This window comes from Neomonachus schauinslandi, chromosome 3 (assembly GCF_002201575.2).
Source record: "Neomonachus schauinslandi chromosome 3, ASM220157v2, whole genome shotgun sequence".
Lineage (NCBI taxonomy): Eukaryota > Metazoa > Chordata > Mammalia > Carnivora > Phocidae > Neomonachus > Neomonachus schauinslandi.
In genome coordinates, this window is record NC_058405.1 from 49,142,140 (window position 1) to 49,150,934 (window position 8,795).

The following is an 8,795-nucleotide window of genomic DNA, read 5'->3' on the forward strand; positions in this document are numbered from 1 at the left end:
TTTATGTTTTAGAGTAGTTTTAGGTTTCCAGTAAAATTGAAAGGTACAGAAATTTTCCATATGCTCACTGCCCCCACACATTTATAGCCAACCCCATTATCAACATTCCTCATCAAAATGGTACATTTTGTTTTTACCAAAAATGAATGCATATTGACACATCATCATCACCCAAAATCCATAGTTTACATTAGGGTTCTTTCTTGGTAGTTTACATTCTATGAGTTTGGGGAAATCTTACAAAATATTTTCACTGCATTAAAAATCTTCAGTGCAGGAGCGCCTGGGTGGCTCAGTCATTAAGCGTCTGCCTTTGGCTCAGGTCGTGATCCCCGGGTCTTGGGATCAAGCCCCGTGTCGGGTTCCCTGCTCAGTGGGGATCCTTCTTCCCCTTTCCCACTCTCCCTGCTTGTGTTCTCTCTCTCCCTGTGTCTCTCTCTGTCAAATAAATAAATAAAATCTTTAAAAAAAATCTTCAGTGCTCTGCCTATTCATCTCTTCACCATGTGACCACTCATCTTTTTAGTTTCTCCATAGTTGTGCCTTTTCCAGAATGTTATATGGTTGGAATCATAACAGTATATAGCCTTCTCAGATTGGATTCTTCCACTTAATAATAAGCATTTAAGTTTCCTTCATGTCTTTTCATGCCTTGAGAACTCTTTTCTTTTGAATTCTAAATAATATTCCATCGTCTGAATGTACCACAGTTTATCCATTATTGAAGGTCATCTTGGTTGTCTTCAAGTTTTGGCAATTATGAAAAAAGATATTATGAACTTCTGTGTGCAGATTTTTGTGTGGACATAAGTTTTCATCTCTTCTGGGCAAACAACAAGGAGCACAATTGCTGGATTATATGGTAAGAGAGTACATTTAGCTTTGTCAGTAACCACCAAACTCTCTTCCAAAATGACTGTACCATTTTGCATTCCCATCAGAAATGTATGACAGTTCCTGTTGCTCCATGTCCTCACCAGCATTTGATATTCTCCATGTTCTGGATTTTGGCTATTTTAATAGTTGTGTAATAGGATCTTATTGTTTTAATTTGCATTTCCCAAATGACATATAATGTGGAGCATCTCTTCATATGCTTATTTGCCATGTGTGCATTTTATTTCTTCTTTGAGTAATTAGTTAAGATAATTAATAGATACCCAATACTGATTCAAAAGGGCACATGCTCCCCGATGTTTATAACAGCCTTATCAACAATAACCAAATTATGGAAAAAGCCCACATGTCCATCAACTGATGAATGCATAAAGAAGATGTGAGATATACATATATATTTATCACATAGATAAATAATACAATATAATTCCTTTATATATAATGGAATATTACTCAGCTATCAAAAAGAATGAAATCTTGCCATTTGCAATGACGTGGATAGAGCTAGAGAGTATATTATGCTAAGCAAAATAAGTCAGAGAAAGACAAATAGCGTATGATTTCACTCATCTGTGGAATTTAAGAAATGAAACAGATGAACATAGAGGAAGGGGGAAAAAGAGAGGGAAACAAACCATAAGAGACTCTTAACTATAGAGAAGAAATTGTGGGTTGATGGAGGGGAGGTGAGCAGGATGGGCTAAATGGGTGATGGGTTTTAAGGAAGACACTTGTTGTGATGAGCACTGGGTGTTATATGTAAGTGATGAATTGCTAAATTCTACTCATGAAACCAGAAGAAGAAGTAGAAGAAGAAGAAGAGGAAGAGGAGGGAGGAGGAGGAAGGAGGAGGATGAGAAGGAAAAGACTAGAAGAAGAAGAAGGAGAAGAAGAACCAGAAGGAGGAGGAGGAGGAGAGGCAAAAGAAACTATCCCTTGTTAACGTATGGTGTAGTATCAAAGAAGAATAGCCACAGTTATCTAAAATGGCTATTAAAATACTTCTTCTTTTGCAATTACAAAAGAAAAAAAGGGGATGCACAGGAGTAGTAATTACCAGCGTCAGGGACTCCCTTAACAAGATTAAAGAACAGAAATTCACTTAGAACAAAAATTAAAGTCCACATCCAACATAAATTCCTTTTTTTTAAAATCCAGCCCTGTTACTAAATTGTATACCTGAAACTAATATTACACTGTGTGTTAGTTAACTAACTGGAATTTAAATAAAAATTTAGAAATTTTTAAAAAGAACATTAATAGAGTGCCTCTATTTACACATAAATTAGTATTTCAAATAGTTACTCATTGTAGCTGAAATTTTATCTAAGATGGAGAAAACATGCAAATTTTGCCTTAGACACAGATGACATATTTTTCTGCCAATTAGAAAGTGATGAAACTGAGTCAAGTAGATTATAGACAATAAAGAGCAACCCACAAGTTCATCAATCACAAGGTATCAAATATAGTGTAATATTCTTAATTTCTACAGAATAGTAACTATCTTGCATAAAATGTTCACCTTTAAGAGTAGATCATCATCCTTATTTAAAGTACATTTGCTTCCAATTTTCTAAAAATAAATTTGGTTATAATCTACAATTTAATTGTGATAGAAAGCAAGAGGCAAGGGAAAAAATGTCAAAAAAAATCTAAGCTGGAAAAAAATCTAAACTGGAAAATTCAAGGACTATTTTTCTTTCCTTTCTTCTAGGATTTCAATGGTTGATTTTGTAAGATTGTTAGGAGTGTTCATGAGGTATCGTATGTTAAAATGCCTAGCCCAGGACATGGTTGGTACTCAATCAGTGTTATCTGTATTTGAATTCTAGCCTTGTCTTTACACAGACTTTCAAAAAATTCATTGATCCATACACATTGAATGATCAATAATTTTGAAAGATAAAATAAAAGTGAGTCTAAACTACAAAGGCCTTTAATGACATACCTAGATTTTTGGTTTTTGTTTTTTACTTAATAAACAAAGGAAATCCTCTAAAGATTGTGATCAGGAATATTAAAATATGACAATTTTGCTTTAACATAATTAATGTGACTTGATTAGCAAGCGATTGTGTGTATACATGCGTGCATTCATGTGAGTGTAAGAATGAGAATGATTAATAAAAAGTCCCTCAAGACTCAAATAGTCTGAATGGAAGGCAAGCATCTTGATTCCTTCCAATTTTTTTTTTCTTGACATATGATCCTGAGCACTTTTCTGTATTGAACTGCATGATTTGTGTGTGATAATAAGTCTCTCAGTATGCTCAACTGGATAATTCTATTTTTTCCTGACAGTTCACACAAATAGCAATAAACTTATCTGATGCCCGCTGCTTTCTTTATGTCATTTGAAAATAAGTTACTGTTATACTTTCAGAATAAATTGAATTCTATTCTTTTAAACATGGGTTTGAGTAGGTCTGGTACTTCAGCTTTTTTCTGTTACATTACAGAATATTATTAAGTCCAAAGTGATACATTGTAGGAATAGTGCCATATAAATCCTTTTGCTATCGTGGAATCTGGGATTTGTCTCCATGGACACTGAGCCAAGCTAACATTCTGGGTTTCATAGCCTAACATTGACACTGAAGACTGAAAACCTAAGCAGTCTTTTAAAATGAAGTGACTATAAATTAAGCAAACATTGTATATCTATATATATCTATATATATCTATCTCTATATATTAAATAAATAACTTATCAAATTTTCCCTACAACATACAGAAGAGAGATTATTAAAACTTCCAGAATTTCTTAAAGCAGTAAAGATGACTACTTTCTCCAATCCTAGTGTTTAAAGGTTAATAATTTTGATGAAACTACTAACACACATTTATGATAATGAATTGGGATGCAAACAATGTGATGCAATGAATGATGGCATATTTATTAATTTAGAGTAAAATTAGAAGCCAACAAAATAAGCATTTCTACTGACTGAGGCTCTTTCTAAACACTATTATCCTCATTTATTTGAAATTAAGCATAATTGTTACAGTACCATACATGTATTTAATTATATAATTATATAATAGTGTTTAGAAAGAGCCTCATGCGATATTCAACATATAATAAATTTTCAACAATTTTAAATTTAAAATTTTAAATTACATGCAACATGATAATAAGTAATTCTTCAAAATATATTTCTAATTAAGGTATATTATAAAATATAATAAATATATTTTACACATACGTTGTAGCACCCATCCCTACATTTCTCCAGTGCATCAATCTGATTGGTTTTGATTTGGTCTTGATTTGTCAGAACTATTAATGTAGGGTAAGGGTTCTAATCATTTCGGATGTCTATGCAAATATTGGATAAACTTTTTAGCAAGCTCTTGTTCCAGCTATCCCAATTATTGTTTTCTGTCTCTTGCCAATAAACAATGTGCTGCATTGGTAGCACACAAACACCACCCAAGAAAGCACTACTTGAAAGAAAGATAGGAAGAAAGAAAGAAAGAAAGAGAGAGAGAAAAACCTTTTGAAGTCTGGTTACTTTTAAATAAGAACAACAGTAATTATTGATATGTATGTCAGAGTTTCAGACAAGACTTGAAACAGAAGCAATCAAATGTGACAATATAAAGTGAAAATCTGTTGTCTTGCTATATTCAGCTTTTGTAGCTGAAGAACATATTGGAAAATTGTGTGTTGTAGAAAAGGAGGACATATTTAGAGACAAATTTCCAGCTAAAGAACCAGAAATCATCTGTTGCTTTGTTTAAAGCTGTATTGCAAAATCCAACAGACTTACAGAATGAACTCATTTTTTTTTTCAGAATGAGCTCATTTTTTAAATGGAATAAAATGATAGCTAATATTCTGCAAAAGAAAAAGTATGTTAAACTATGGACTGATATTGACACTAATTACATTATTAAAAGCTGAAAAAAAAGCTCTAAAGATACAAACAATAAAACTTGTTACTAAATACCCCATTCAATTTCATATATTGATGATACAAAGATTGCTTGTGAACATCTTTAATGAGCTTGCTTGAATTCCTACCCAAATATAAAGCCATTGTACTACTTTCTTTTTTTAAATTTTATTATGTTATGTTAATCACCATACATTACATTAGTTTTTGATGTAGTGTTCCATGATTCATTGTTTACGTATAACACCCAGTGCTCCTTTCTGTGTTCTCTTTTGACAATGATGGCAAAATGGCACATAAAGTTATCCCATTTTTGTGACAAACCCTCCAGTTATTGACTGTATGATCATATTAACTTCCTTCTTTAAACAAAAAATCCTACAGTTACAGAATTAGCCACGGGAATAATTGCTGGCTATGTTTTGTGTTGCCAATTTATTTACCTTTGTAAAAATCATATAACATTTTGACATCTCAAAACATGATTATATTTGTAGGGTAATAAATGCCAGTGTTAATTATCTATCTTGTGTGTTCTCTCAGGCCACAGGATTGGCCATCTTCCAGTCACATTCTCCGTGGTTCTAATTGGTTATTAACCCTATTCTTCTTATCCCACAAACTGGTGAGAAAATAAAAATGCAAGAGAAAGAGATGATCATCTTGAAACTAATCCCTTCCAGGCAAAAAAAAAAAAAAAAAAAAAAAAACACCTCAAGTTAATGAGATAGCCCTAAGTAGAGAATTTCCTTCTTTCTCTGAGATGGTAATTAAGGACATATATATGAGTTACTATATAGTTATATCTGGAGTGTAAAACCAAAAGTGGTATTTTCACCTTATTGACACTTTTTTCAAAGTACAGAAAAATATATAATTAACTGCTTTCTGCAATTATCAAAATAGATCTACTACAGTCAAAGATATATTTAAACATATATTTGAAATAAACTCCGTGGGATACATAGCAATTTTCTTTTCATTTTAAAAGAGAAAAATGAGGCTCAGAGATTAAGTATTATTCCAAAACTCACATAGTCAGTAAGTGTAAAACTTATATTTAAACTTCAAAGCCCATTTAATTTCCAGTATATTGTGAAGTAGAAGAATGCTCCTGGGTATGAGGGTTTGGTCACAGAGTAAAATTCCACATTTTAAATTTTGCAAATGGTTCAGGCTAAGATCCTGGCAGTATCTTGGTGACAATATTGCTGAAGTGGGGTGAAGAGGAGGAGATCTACAGGTTATTGGGATGAAAATTATTTAAAAATATAGGACAGATGAAAAGTAAGATATATTTAATTAAAAATGAATTTAACATTACCCAGGATGCTAGAAAGACCATCTGAACTGTATAGAAAGTCCCAAAGTTGCTGATCACTTGATAATGATTTGATAGATATGACTGATTTTAAGGATAACTATTTTTGCGGGGGTAGTAATATGGGCAGAGGATAAGACCGAAAAAGAGTGGCCCTGATAAGAAATAAAAATGAATGAATTCACATGACCTGGGACTGGATGAATGTGGGAGTTTAAGAAGCATCAACCCTAAGATAAATTATAAAGAAAGCAGAACAAAAGATAAAGTAAGGTAATACATGACTAGAAAGCATTTTGGAGTGCTGCAATTCAAGATTTAATTGTTTGGAACATGTTTATCAAAAAAAGCAGCTGAATATTACTTATCGTATTGTTTTACCATGCATATTCCACTTTCAGACATAAATGGATTTCATTCAGGAAAACATATTATGTATAATGTGAAAATCAATAACTTTTCATCATATAAAGTAACACATGATTAACTAGATCTATAAAGAATAGTTTCAAATCTATTACTAAGGATATCCTATTTTAACAAGTACTTTAAAAGGATATAAATGATTAGAAAGTGTTAGAACAAAAAAATATGTTTCACCACTTTTTTAAAATAGATTTATTTTTATAATCTTTGAGCTTATCACCAGATATACACTTAAGAAATTTATCAAGAAAACAAGGGGAGCCTGGGTGGCTCAGTTGGTTAAGCATCTGCCTTCGGATCAGGTCATGATCTCAGTGTCCCATGGAGCCCAGCATCGGGCTCCCTGCTCAGTGGGGATTCTGCTTGTCCCTCTCCCTCTGTGCCTGCCCCCCTGCTTGTGCTCTCTCTCTCTCTCTGGCAAATAAATAAATAAAATCTTAAAAAAAAGAAAACAAGAATGCTTAAATATCATATAAGCTTAAAAATGATATTCAAAGAATGGGTTCTTATATACTACAATGTTCATGTAGTTCAAGTAGCACTGTTGTAGCCATTATCCCAGTATATGTTGTTATAAAACTTGGAGAAACAAAATTTAACATACAAATTTTAAGAAATTAAATACAATAGAATTTAAATATGCAGATAAATACATATGTAATACCTTTCTTGTGAGGTGTAACTTTGCTTTACATAATGTCACATAATGACATCAATCAAAGCATTAAGCCCCAGTTGACTGAGAAAATATAATTCCGCTAAGTTGGTGCTTTGCATCACTTTCAGATCTCAAGCTTGTGTTATGCAATCCTAGAAATGTAAAAATGAGTGAAGAATTTTGGCAATTCAGAATTTGGAATGAATCAGAGGGCAAGGGACAGTTGGCTCAACAACTATCTAAATTCTTCTTACTATTAATTTCCAATAAAATGCCATCATTCTAATTGGTGGATTTCCTGAAGCTCTAACTTGGAATCTATTTTGAGAAAAACTACTCAAGTGCTCGCTTTGGCAGCACATTTACAAAAATTGGAACAACAGAGAGAAGCTTAGCATGGCCCGTGTGCAAGAATATCATGTGAATTTATGAAGTAGTCCATATTATTTATTGTTTATTAAGTCGAGTTTTTGTTATGGTATTAAACAATTTTTGGACATAGAGAGTGGTGATATTGCACAACGTTGTGAATGTAATTAGGCACAGAATTTACACTTAAAAACTGTTAAAATAGCAAATATATATATGCAAATAAGCTTATTAGAGCAAAATATAGTTAATTTGCAGAGGTTCAATTATATTAAATCATTGTTCCCCATTCTTACTCTTACAAAAGAAAATTGAAAACTAAAATGTAACATCGTAATCATTCTTTCTTTCCCATTTTAAAGCTGAACAACAAATATAGCAGTGATTTACATATGGAATACATTAAAAAGTAAATAATTCATCTGTAATGAAAGCCATGGTAGGACATGGGGAGTAGTAAGTTAATAAAAAGAGAAACATCATAGTCTGTAGATATTAGGGTACAGTCACGGAGGAAAGATAAGAGGGAGAAATAAGTTCCTTTGATAGATTTGATCCTGCCCATAATTTGGTACTGAACTTCAACAGTTTGCCCTGAGTGTTCATGGGATGATCCAGACACTGGTCATTTACTTTCCTTGCAGTTTGTTTACTTTGTTTCTTTTTCTTCCCTGTATTGCTTTTCCTCTACCAGCAGTTAGTGTTTCTCTTTTTTTTTTTTTTAATTTATTATTATTTTTTGCCAATGGTGTTTTTCTCCTCTTCTTTTTTTTTTTTCCCAAATCTCACAGGGTTATTCCTCAAAATATATTTATTTATATTCAAGCTGTTTTGCAGTTTAATCTGCTGGTACATTTGAAATTTATTTCTGAATCTCTTGCCATTTTGCTAGAACTGTCCCTGTCCATCCATCCACCCCCATTCCCCACCCCAACCAACTTCATTTTTCTTACTCGTTTGGATCAAGACCCAAAATATTTTTTACTTCTGTATTTACAAAAATGAAGTTTAGCATGTTACCACCTTTTAATTTTTGTCTCACAAATAATGATTCTAGAACTGTCCTAAAGCCAGAACAATAGTAAACATACAGGATTGTCTTTTAAACTGCTTCATAGAACATCATCGGCATGACTAGCAGAAGGTGCCAGATTTAGGGTGATAATCACTTACTGCTCTCTTACCTAAACATACAAACCTAAGTAAGGTTCATTTTGTATCT

The 8,795-nt window shown here is 32.5% G+C and overlaps 1 non-coding gene across 1 annotated transcript; it reads left to right on the forward strand.

Moving 5' to 3' along the window:
* The first annotated feature begins 7,545 nt into the window (after positions 1-7,545).
* LOC123324422 lies at positions 7,546-7,652 on the forward strand. Its single transcript, XR_006539796.1, has one exon. It is a non-coding gene; the product is annotated as a U6 spliceosomal RNA (small nuclear RNA).
* Positions 7,653-8,795: the final 1,143 nt, after the last annotated feature.